This window comes from Hipposideros armiger, unplaced genomic scaffold (assembly GCF_001890085.2).
Source record: "Hipposideros armiger isolate ML-2016 unplaced genomic scaffold, ASM189008v1 scaffold_610, whole genome shotgun sequence".
In the NCBI taxonomy this organism is placed as follows: Eukaryota; Metazoa; Chordata; class Mammalia; order Chiroptera; family Hipposideridae; genus Hipposideros; species Hipposideros armiger.
In genome coordinates, this window is record NW_017731960.1 from 368,522 (window position 1) to 379,067 (window position 10,546).

Here is a 10,546-nt window from a genome sequence, read left to right on the forward strand (position 1 = left end):
TTCCAGTGACCTTTTCCCAAAGTACTCCAACAAATGCTATGCCTTCATACTCCACCACATTACCCCAAGACATAATTACATGTCCTCCCAGGGGAGACAGCTGATATCATTCTATCAGGTCCCAGTCAGGCTGAGACGCCCCCCGAGAGAGCTTTACAGATATCATTCCATCCGACCTCAGTTTTCCAAGGCACTCTCTCGACTAATGGGTCAAAGGCTAATGCAGGGGGGGTGGTCTAAGAATCGACTGTAAGACAACACACATCTAACTGGGCAGCCCAGGGGAGGCAAAATACATAAAAGACAATGTTAAAGACATTTGATTAGCTAAGAGATGAGACATAATAATATTTGTATAGCATTTTACAACTTTCAAAAATCTTAGTATGTTTGATATGTTATGATTTTATTGAATCCTTATAAGAACTCTATTGGGTAAATAGGACAGGCCATGTTTGTCTTATCTGAACTAAATGACAGGATCTGAGCCCAGGGACCTCAGAGTTTGTCCTCTTGTTCTGTCTGCCACCTCTGGCTCTATCTGGTCTGAGAGGAAACATGGAATGCAGACAGAGGCCCTGAAGCAGAAGCCCAGTTTCTGGTGTGTAAAGTGGTTTTTTTCAGGATTGCAGGAGACACGCCTGGTTACTTTCAGTGACAAGGGTCTCCCACAAGGATTCAGGAGCATGTTGGGTCTAACAGGTCATCATCTTCCTCCTGGCTATTCACTCAGTCTTAGTCCCAAAGACTTGGCTACACAGCCAGCCTCAAGGAGCACCAGCACAAATTTCAACAAACATTGGGATATAACTTCCATTTCTGCATATCTCATGGAATCCATATTTATTATTTAAAAAGCATCAAATTGATCAGTCTATCCCCATCCCCTATGAAGTTTCTCTATAGAGCAGGGTTTTGCCCAAAATCCCCCAAAGGCTTTTCACCTCCTTTGCTGTCTTCAGAAGAGGGTGTGGGTGTGGTAGGCAATGATGAGGGGAGAGGCTGTGATATCAAGGCAAATGATGCAAATGACCCTACTCTTCTGCTGTATTTCCTGAAATAATAAATATCGAGGGTTGTGTTTCTTGGTTTTGGGGTTGGTGATGGTGGTGGCGGTGTTTTGGCTGCCTGATGTGCTCTTACATTTTTGTTTTAAATCCTTTCAGGCATCATGGAACTTCAGAACACTTATTTTTCATTCTCCTTACCCACACACTATTTCTCCACTACAATCTCTCAGCTTTGCCACTTCGAGTGTGTTGAATCAGAATTTAGCCAGTAAAGGAAGAGAAATATTCGTGTTATTCTTTTTTAAATGACTTTGAGCCTAATTCAAAAGCAGCACTCATATGTAGGTATCACTTATCATTCAGAAATTAAAAAGGTCCCTGAAATAATCATTTTTTAAAACTAATACAAATTATCAGTGGGTTATATTATTTACTATATTTTAAAGTCTCATGTAAAACCATGAAACGAACTGGTCTACAACTCAAGGTTTGAGTGTCTTCAAAATAAAAAATACATGATTTTTACATATAAATACACTTTTAATATATTTTTAATATAGCACAGATAAGTGAATGGTCATGCCTCTTGTAGTCACATTCACAGTAACTTAGAATCAGTCAGTTCTATAACACTGCCGTGGAAAAGGATTAACAGCTCAACAGCTGCACTGGAAGTATAGCAATTCCTGTTATTGGAATTCAAGGATCTACAAAGTATTCCATCACATTTAACTAAATCAAAGCATATACAGAGCAGTTTTGGCATCAACATGGGATTAAGAAAGGATTGCTGACATTGCCCCACTTAAATCATAGATCTTAATCCCTATAATAGTCAACCATTGCAATGTTTGCAAAAGAAGCGTGAGATCAGAGGACTGACCTTTTTACCTAAGATGAAAGAATCCATCTGGAGAGATCACATCACAGCAGCCCTTGCTGTCACTCTCACACCCCATCCCAGCATTGTGTGGTAGGCCTTCCCATCTTGTCTGGGTGAGTTTATCAGGGGTCGTTAGGACTAGACTTAGGGGCCAAAAATTAGTCGGCAGCTATCTACACTGTGGTTTAAAAGCTTATGGAAAGGATACCTTTCTGCAAATATCTCTTCTCTACCTTCTATTAGGACTCATATCTGAAATCCAGGTCTTGAGATATTTTAAGACCTCCTGACATTTTTGTTGCTAAAAAAGTTGGTTGGTCCTTTCTCCAAAGCACAAGACTTGCGGAGCTGACCCTGTCACCTCGTAGATGGTGACGAATGCAATACCGGTAATGCAATGAGTTTGCAATGGAGATAAGTGGCACAAAATGAGGTTCATAATCTAGTCATTTATGCCTTTTCTGTTAGAATGATTACTAGCTAAATACACAGTATAACAAGATTTAAAAGAATTACGTGATATCTCTTTAACAGAATTTATCAATTGAAACCTGACTTACTCTTGGCTTATCAACTTAAAATGAAATTTCTCTAAGAATGTCACAAGGCTCTGAAACTATGTTTCATATCAAAAATTTATCTACCACTTTTGAGATTGCTTGTATAGTCAGAGAAAGAAATCACCTTTTTTCTGGTTCTACTCATTAGCACAAAGCATCTTATCTTCTTCATTTGCATCTTCTATTCCCTTTGCAATATTACATTACCTTATCTCTTTCTTTTCATCTCTGACTTCTTCCCCCAAAATTAACTGAAGAAAATTACCAAAAAAATTATGATACTCTCATATTTAATGTTGGTTCTGTTAAAGGGTTTTCCCAATCTTGCTCAAAATTCAGCTAGACATATCATCAATCTCCTGTAACATCACTGTGATCCACAAGCCCCTTGAAAGTTGTCACTAAAATAAACAAAACAACAGTTACAACATCTGACCAAAACGCTGGGCTAACTTTGTTTTTGTCTTGTCCTTCTTCTAAACACTGTACATAGATTTTGAAAATATGCTAGACATTTTATAACATACTTGTAAAATATTTGGTATAAATATGGTGGTAGTTTATTTATGAATCTTCCCATGACTTCTCTTAAAAACCGCAGGGCAATATATGTTCAGGTTTTTAAAGCCACAAATTTAATCTTTATGAAACTAGGAAACATAGAAAACCCACTAAATCCAAATTGAATGGAAGTGTTTTTGAAGCAGCTGAGTTCAACAGAACTCTTCAGGCATCTGGCAGAAGGCAAAAATAAGAATAATAAGAGAGCACTGAGAGATGTAGCAGCAACAGGGCTCCAAAATCACCAGCAAAATTATGCTCCTAGAAGGGGAGGACATCAGCCTGAGTGAGACCTGCTGTGGAAAGGACTGAGTTTGAATAGGTTTCAAGGGCTGAAGAAGAAAAAGAAAGGTGGAAGGTGCCCAGGGATACCCAGAGTAGCAAATATCAAAAGCAGCAGCTAAAACACACCCTCTAAAAATGAAAGGATCAACCTTTCAAGTAGATGTAGCATTGGGTGAAGCAACCAGAGGAGTGCAGAACAGGCTGTAGATACTATGCTGAACCAGGTGAAGTTTAGAGATGCATACACAGAGGTGCCATATTTAAAGGAGAAAAAAAGAAAGAAAGAAAGAGAAAGGGGCAGAAAAATATTTGAAGTAGTAATGACTGAAAACTTCCCACATTTGATGAAAAACATTAATTTACACAGCCAAGAAGCTCAACAAGCTCCAAGTAGGATAAATGTAAACAGACTCACACCTAGACACATCTATGCAAACTGAAAAAAAAAGAAAGAAAGGAAGGAAGGAAGGAAGGAAGGAAGGAAGGAAGGAAGGAAGGAAGGAAGGAAGGAAGGAAAGAAACTTTTTAACATAACAGGTAAAAAACAATTCACCACAGGGGAGAGGAAATGTAGCTATATTAAAGCAAAATATACATACACTATTAGAGTTAAGTTAGTGCTATTCTAAACTAGATTGTTTAATGTTAAGATGCATATTGCAATCCCCAAAGCAACCACTAAAAAACTAACTCAAAAAATATATAATAAAAAGAACCAACAAAGGAATTAAAATGGTACAACAGAATATATCTATTTAACACAAAAGGAAGTGATAAAAGAGTGAAAAAAGACATGAGCTAAGTAAAGAAAAGTCTTTCACTATACCAACAGAGGAAATAACTGTTTTCCATATTCATACACATTTCCTTAATCACCTGCCAGTACCTGGTTCAGGAAAGTACAATGCATTCAAATATGAATTACAAAAAATGAATAATACTGTATCCATTTTAAAAATTCTATACAATAACAAAAATGTGGAAAAGCACAGCAAACCTTTCCTATATAAAAGAAAATCTACCAGAAACAGCTGTCACAGAGCAGATAAGAATTGTATTCAGATAAAATCACAATAATGAAGGCAGCAAAGCAGAAATAGAAGAACTAAGAGAAGAAACTTAGAACTAAGAGAAGAGACAACAGATGTTGATAGCATGATAGATGATAACAGGAAGAAAAGAAAGAGGAACTGGCAGAACTCAGGAAAGAAAGCCCCCTCCAAAAAAATGCAAACATAAATAATAAATTATTCAAAAGCACAAGGGAAAATAGACATTATGGAAAGCACAGTAAGAGGCAGACAGGAAAAAAAAATGGGGAAAGCAAGCAAAATGAAACCAAAATATTAATAGAAAAAGAGACTGAAGAGATTAGAGACAAAATGATAGATATATAAGACAGACAAAGGATATCCTACATATGCATAGAAAAAAGTCAAAAGAGTGGAATAGATAACGTTTGAAAATATAATTATAGAAAATCTAACAGAAATGTGAGATGTAAGTCTATCTATAGAAAAGGCACACTGTGTATCAGTGGGCTAGAGGCTTAGGATCTGGGCTTGGTCCAGACAGAGGGTCTCTGATGGTGAGACAGAGAAACTCATAGAGCTCTCAGTGGGTATTCAGGACTGAAATGACAACATTGGAAACCTGAGAACTTGTCCCCTCCTTCAAAACATTCCACTAATTCCAAAATGTACCTGGTGGGAGATTAAAGAGCTAAACTGAAAACATCTGAAAGGCAGAGTAGAAAAGCAATGCAGTACCCCCATAGCTCATTGGTGCTAAGGAAACAAAGACCTACCCATCTCTTAACTGAAGCTCTGAAGGGCCTACCCTAGGTGTGGGGCAAACAAGAAGTAGACTGGAGTTCTGGTAAAGATAAGTAGGTAAACACGCTGTGCTTACCTTCACTCAGGACCACATTAAAATTACAACTAAACTACAAAACAACCATCATTGAGAATCACCTGAAATCTTGCTGAACTGAAGCCCAACAACCCACGTGTGACCATTAAAAATCAGGAGGAATATCTCAGCTACAGAGGTACCTCCCCAAAGGAGCAAGGGGTCCCAGTGCCACACCAGGCTCCCTGGCCCAGGGTTCCAATACTAGGGAGAGAAGTCCCCATAACTTCTGGTTGTGAAAACTAGTGGAAATTGTGGCTGAGCGAGATGGAGAGCACCTGGAGTTCCAGGTGCTCCTTTTAAAGGGTTTCCCATGGAGGAGCAAGGGACCCTCTCTGCAAACCAGTTTCCACAGCCCAGAGTACTGGTGCTGGGAAGAAGAGGAACCCCCCAGAACATCTGGCTGTGAAAAACAGTGGCGATTCTGACCATATGGGTTGGAAGGAAGGCTAAGGGAAACCCAGACATCCTCTTAAAAGGCCCGCTCACAGACTTTCTCACTCGCAAGCACTCACCTTGGCTCCAGCGGAGGGACAGTACCTTGGCGGGTGTTGGAGTCATACGGGAGGCAGACTGAGATGTGTGACTTCATAGCAAGGACTAGAGGACAGTCACCATTTTCCCTGTGAGGGTTCTTTTCTAGTGCAGCCAGCAGGCGGATGCCTTCTTTTCTGTGTTGAGCCCACCCCCAAAGGCCAAATCTGAATCTGATTGGCCTGGCAAGCTCTGCTTGCTCCACCGTGCTGACTCACTGGGACCCCACCCCACCCAATTTACCCAACACCAGAGGCACTTTCTCTGAGAGCAGCCAGCCCTGCCCAAATTGCACTCTTTCTGGGAAAACTATCAGAGGCATGGGCCCCAGCTGGGCTGCAACTGGTCATGGTATGCTCTGAGACTTCTGCTGAGTAGCTCCAGGCTCAGCACTGGTACCAAAATAGAGTCTACATTAACCTGGTGACCACAACTCTTCCCACTCTAGTGACTCCCTGAGACCCTACCTCACCCAACTTGCATACTGCATGAGGCTTTTATCAGTGACTAAACCTTAAAGGAGCCAGCAGGTGGTAGCAGGCCTTGGGTTGTCCTGGCATTTTGTGGAGCTACCCCAAGCCCCATACTGGTGGCAGACGTCCTTGGTTCCCAGTGTGGCCTTTCCCACATGCCTCCAGGATTAGCACAGGCAGTGAACAACCACAGATCACTTTGTAGCTCCTACCAGGTAGTCCTCAGCTGGTCACAGGCAGTGCGTGACCTGGGCATGCACCGGAGCCCCTCGCAAGAAGCCCAGAACCAACATACTTGGATGTTGGCTTCAGACCACATCAGAGAACCACCCAATTAGTCCCACAAGTAGCACACCCAAAGGGTGGTCTCAGCAGGCACCAGAACCCATTGGGCAAATCCCACTTAATGGGATAAGCGCCCCCCCCACACACACACACAGCAGCCTGTAAGCTATGGACATGATGAAACCCCACAGCCAATCAGCCTGAGGGTCAATCCCACCCAATCAAGGCTCAACTATAAGAGGAGGGCACTCACAATCCACACAAGGGACACCCCTGGAGCACCCAGAGCAGGTGACCAGGGAGACTGTGCCAGGGCCCCACAAACAGGGCACCTACTATATAAGGCCACCTGGTCAAGATGGAAGACATAGCAGATCTACCTAATACTTAGAAACAAACAGAGAGGCAGCCAAAATAAGGAAACAAAGAAATATGTCCCTAATGAAAGAACAAGAGAAAACTCTAGAAACAGAACTAAGTGAAATGGAGGCAAACAACCTACCAGAGACAGAGTCCAAAACAATGGTTATAAAGATGCGCAAGGAACTTAGTGAGAACTTCAACAGAGAAACAGCAAGCATAAAAAAGACATAGAAACTATTCAAAAGAAGCATTCAGAAGTGAAGAATACAATAACTGAAATGAAGAACGCACTGGAAGGAATCACCAGCAGACTAGATGAAGCAGAGGATTGAATCAACAATTTGGAAGACAAGGTAGCAGAAAATACCTAATCAGAACAGCAAAAAGAAAAAAGATCCAAAAAAATGAAGATAGTTGAAGAGACCCGTGGGACAACATGAAAGATAACAACATTCACATCATGGGGTACCAGAAGGAGAAGAGAGAAAGCAAGGGCTTGAGAACCCAAAGGGGTTCATCACTACCAAACCAGTATTACAAGAAATCTTAGAGAGACTTCTTTAAGATGGGGGGGAAAAAATAATATATATATATATATATATATATATAATAAAATGGCAATAGCTACATATCTATCAACAATTACTTTCAATGTAAATGCATTAAATGCTCCACTCAAAAGACATAGAAGGGCTGAATAGATAAGAAAACAAGAACCCTTATATGCGCTGCCTACAAGACACTCACTTCAGATTGACAGACACACAGATTGAAAGTAAAAGGTTAGAAAAAGATATTTCATGACAATAGAAATAAAAAAACAACAAAAGCTGGGATAGCAAACGTATACCAGACAAAATAGATTTTAAAACAAAGGCTATAACAAGAGACAAAAGAAAGACCCAGTAATCCCACTTCAGGGTATTTATCTGAAGAAACCCAAATGCTACTTTGAAGGGAAACGTGCATCCATACATTCGTTGCAGCATTGTTTACAATGGCCAAGATGTGAAGGCAGCCTGGGTGTCCGTCGATGGAAGAATGGATAAAGAGGAGGTGGAATATTGCTCGGTCAGGGAAGGGAATGGGTTCTTGCCATCTGCGGTCGCATGGATGGACCTGGAGGATTCTGTGCTGAGTGGAATATATCAGATAAAGACAGATGCAATGTGATTTTGTTTATATATGGAATCTAAAGAACAAAAATAAACAAAACAGTTTTGTGAGAAACAAACTCACAGATACAGAAAGCATATTGATGGTTGCCAGATTGTGGGGGGCGGGGGTTGGGGATGAGTGAAAAAGGGGAAGGGATTAAGAAGTACAAATTTGGGGTGGCCTGTTAGCTCAGTTGGTTAGAGCATGGTGCTGATAACACCAAGGTTGCTGGTTCAATCCCCACATGGGCCACTGTGAACTGTGCCCTCGTTAAAAAAAAAAAATTTTAAAGGGAGCATTTGAGATCTTGCTCCCCAGCATATGTCATCTGTTTGGCTCAAATAAACTCTTATGAAAAGAAGAAGAAGTACAAATTGGTTGTTACACAGTAATGATGGGGATGTAGGGTACAGCATATGGAATATAGTCAATAGTATTGTCATAACTACTGTGTTTACCTGAAAACAAGACCTAACTGGAAAATAAGCCCTAGCATGATTTTTCAGGATGCTTGTAACATAGCCCTACCCCAAACATAAGCCCCAGTTGATTGTCAGCCAGACATGACTGTTTGAATAAATGTAGATTTTTGTACATGAATAAATGAATAAATGTAGATTTTTGCAGCAAAAATTAATATAAGAACTAGTCTTATTTTCAGGGAAACAGGATATGTATGATGTCAAATTGGTACTAATGGAATCTAAAACTGCAAGGTAGCCTCAACCCAGCTCAGTCCCTGATTGGATTAAAATGAGTTTTCTCCTTCTCCCACTCTATTTTCTAATTTGAACTTTCTCCATTAAAAGGCATCAGGCCACAAAGCTCATCTGTAATTTTGTTAACAATAAATAAAGATAACCATATGATTGCTATATTCAAGTTGTTTGCTGAACTGCTACCAAGTTGATAGCAGCCTTTAGCTTCAAAAGGAAGAAACTCCTCTAATACATTTTTTTAATGTCTAAAGTATGAAAATTTTAAAAGTTCAAGTCATCCTGCAGGAATTCATCTAGCATGCTCATCTTGGACAAACTTCTCCGATACTTTTTCTCTCCACTTCATTCTAAGTTCATAACAGTGAAATGCATTAACAAATGATGCGCGGCTGTTAATTTTATGTGTCAACTAGACAGGGCCAAAAGGTGCCCAGCACAAAGCAGGGCATTGAGGCAGGGGTCAGGTAGAAAGAGGTACAAAGGAAGAAGGCAAAAATCTTCACTGTACTTCACCACGGCATTTCCGGCATGAGTTTCATCACACCACCACCAGCAGCACCATAAAGCCACACACACAATATATGGCACACGTCAATGTCAGAGCCTTAGGAACTGTGTAGGTTGGGTGAATTTTTCATTGGAAGGATTTGACTTTGTTCCTAGCTCTCCAAATGACGGCAACGTGATTTATAACATTATCCACTTTGTTTCCACATCTACTCTTTTCCTTCCATCTTTTCCTTCCTTCATACCTAATTCAGAGTGAACCAGACTAAGAATCACTCCAGCTCTAAAACTCTAGTAGGTATGTAATGAGCTTAGCATGTTTCTAATACCAACTAAATTTTCTGATAAGAGCAGAGCAAGATAAAGAGGAATCTAAAGAAAAATTAGAAATTGGAAGGGAAAATAAATGAGGATGATGGAGCATAAAAGCTTGCCAAGGGGTGGCCGGTTAGCTCAGGTGGTTAGAGCACAGGCTCATAACACCTAGGTTGCTAGTTCGATTCCCACATAGGCCACTGAGGTGCGCCCTCCACAACTAGATTGAAACAACTACTTGGCTTGGAGCTGATGGAAAAACACACTGTTCCCCAATAAAATTTCTTAAAAAAAAACTGTTTAAAAAACAAAAAGCTTGCCAAAACTAGTGTCAAATGACCTTTAAAAGTCACGTTGGCCCATAAATGTTCTTATTAAAGGTAAGAAAGGACATACCAACAATTAAGAATTTTAGAATGTGTTACAGACCATCAGGAAATTTGTGTGGGCAAAAAGCCTTTGAAAATATGGGGACAAGAAAAATCACCCTTCCTCTGCCTGGAACTGGTAACAGAGAATGAAGGTGGCCCCAGGTGAAGGTGAACAGCCTGATTATCCAGCATACATGAGCAAAGGCAGAAACTGGCCAAGGTCCAGTTCACTTCCATACTACTTTTTTACTTTTAGACATTTTTCCTTAAGAGCTGAAGTTTCTTTCTCTATTCCTTGTGACTTCTGTACATTTCTACAGCTTTCAAAAAGCAGAGTTCTGCAAAGGTGCACTCGCTTGAAGGGGATCGGGATATCTGAAGAACATGCCACTTTGGCATAAGGATTATTTTGAGCAGAAGGCAACTGAGGATCATCAGTTGCAGGAAGAGTTCTCTGCCTTCCCCTTATCCACCTGAAAGCCAGGCATGAATTTCCCTTAGTGGAGGTGTGTCCTGCCACCACCAGGAATGGAAGAGCAACACTTATCACCAGAGATAAACAGTCAACACCAACATAAGCCTGAATAAACAGACCTTACTAAAATAACCTT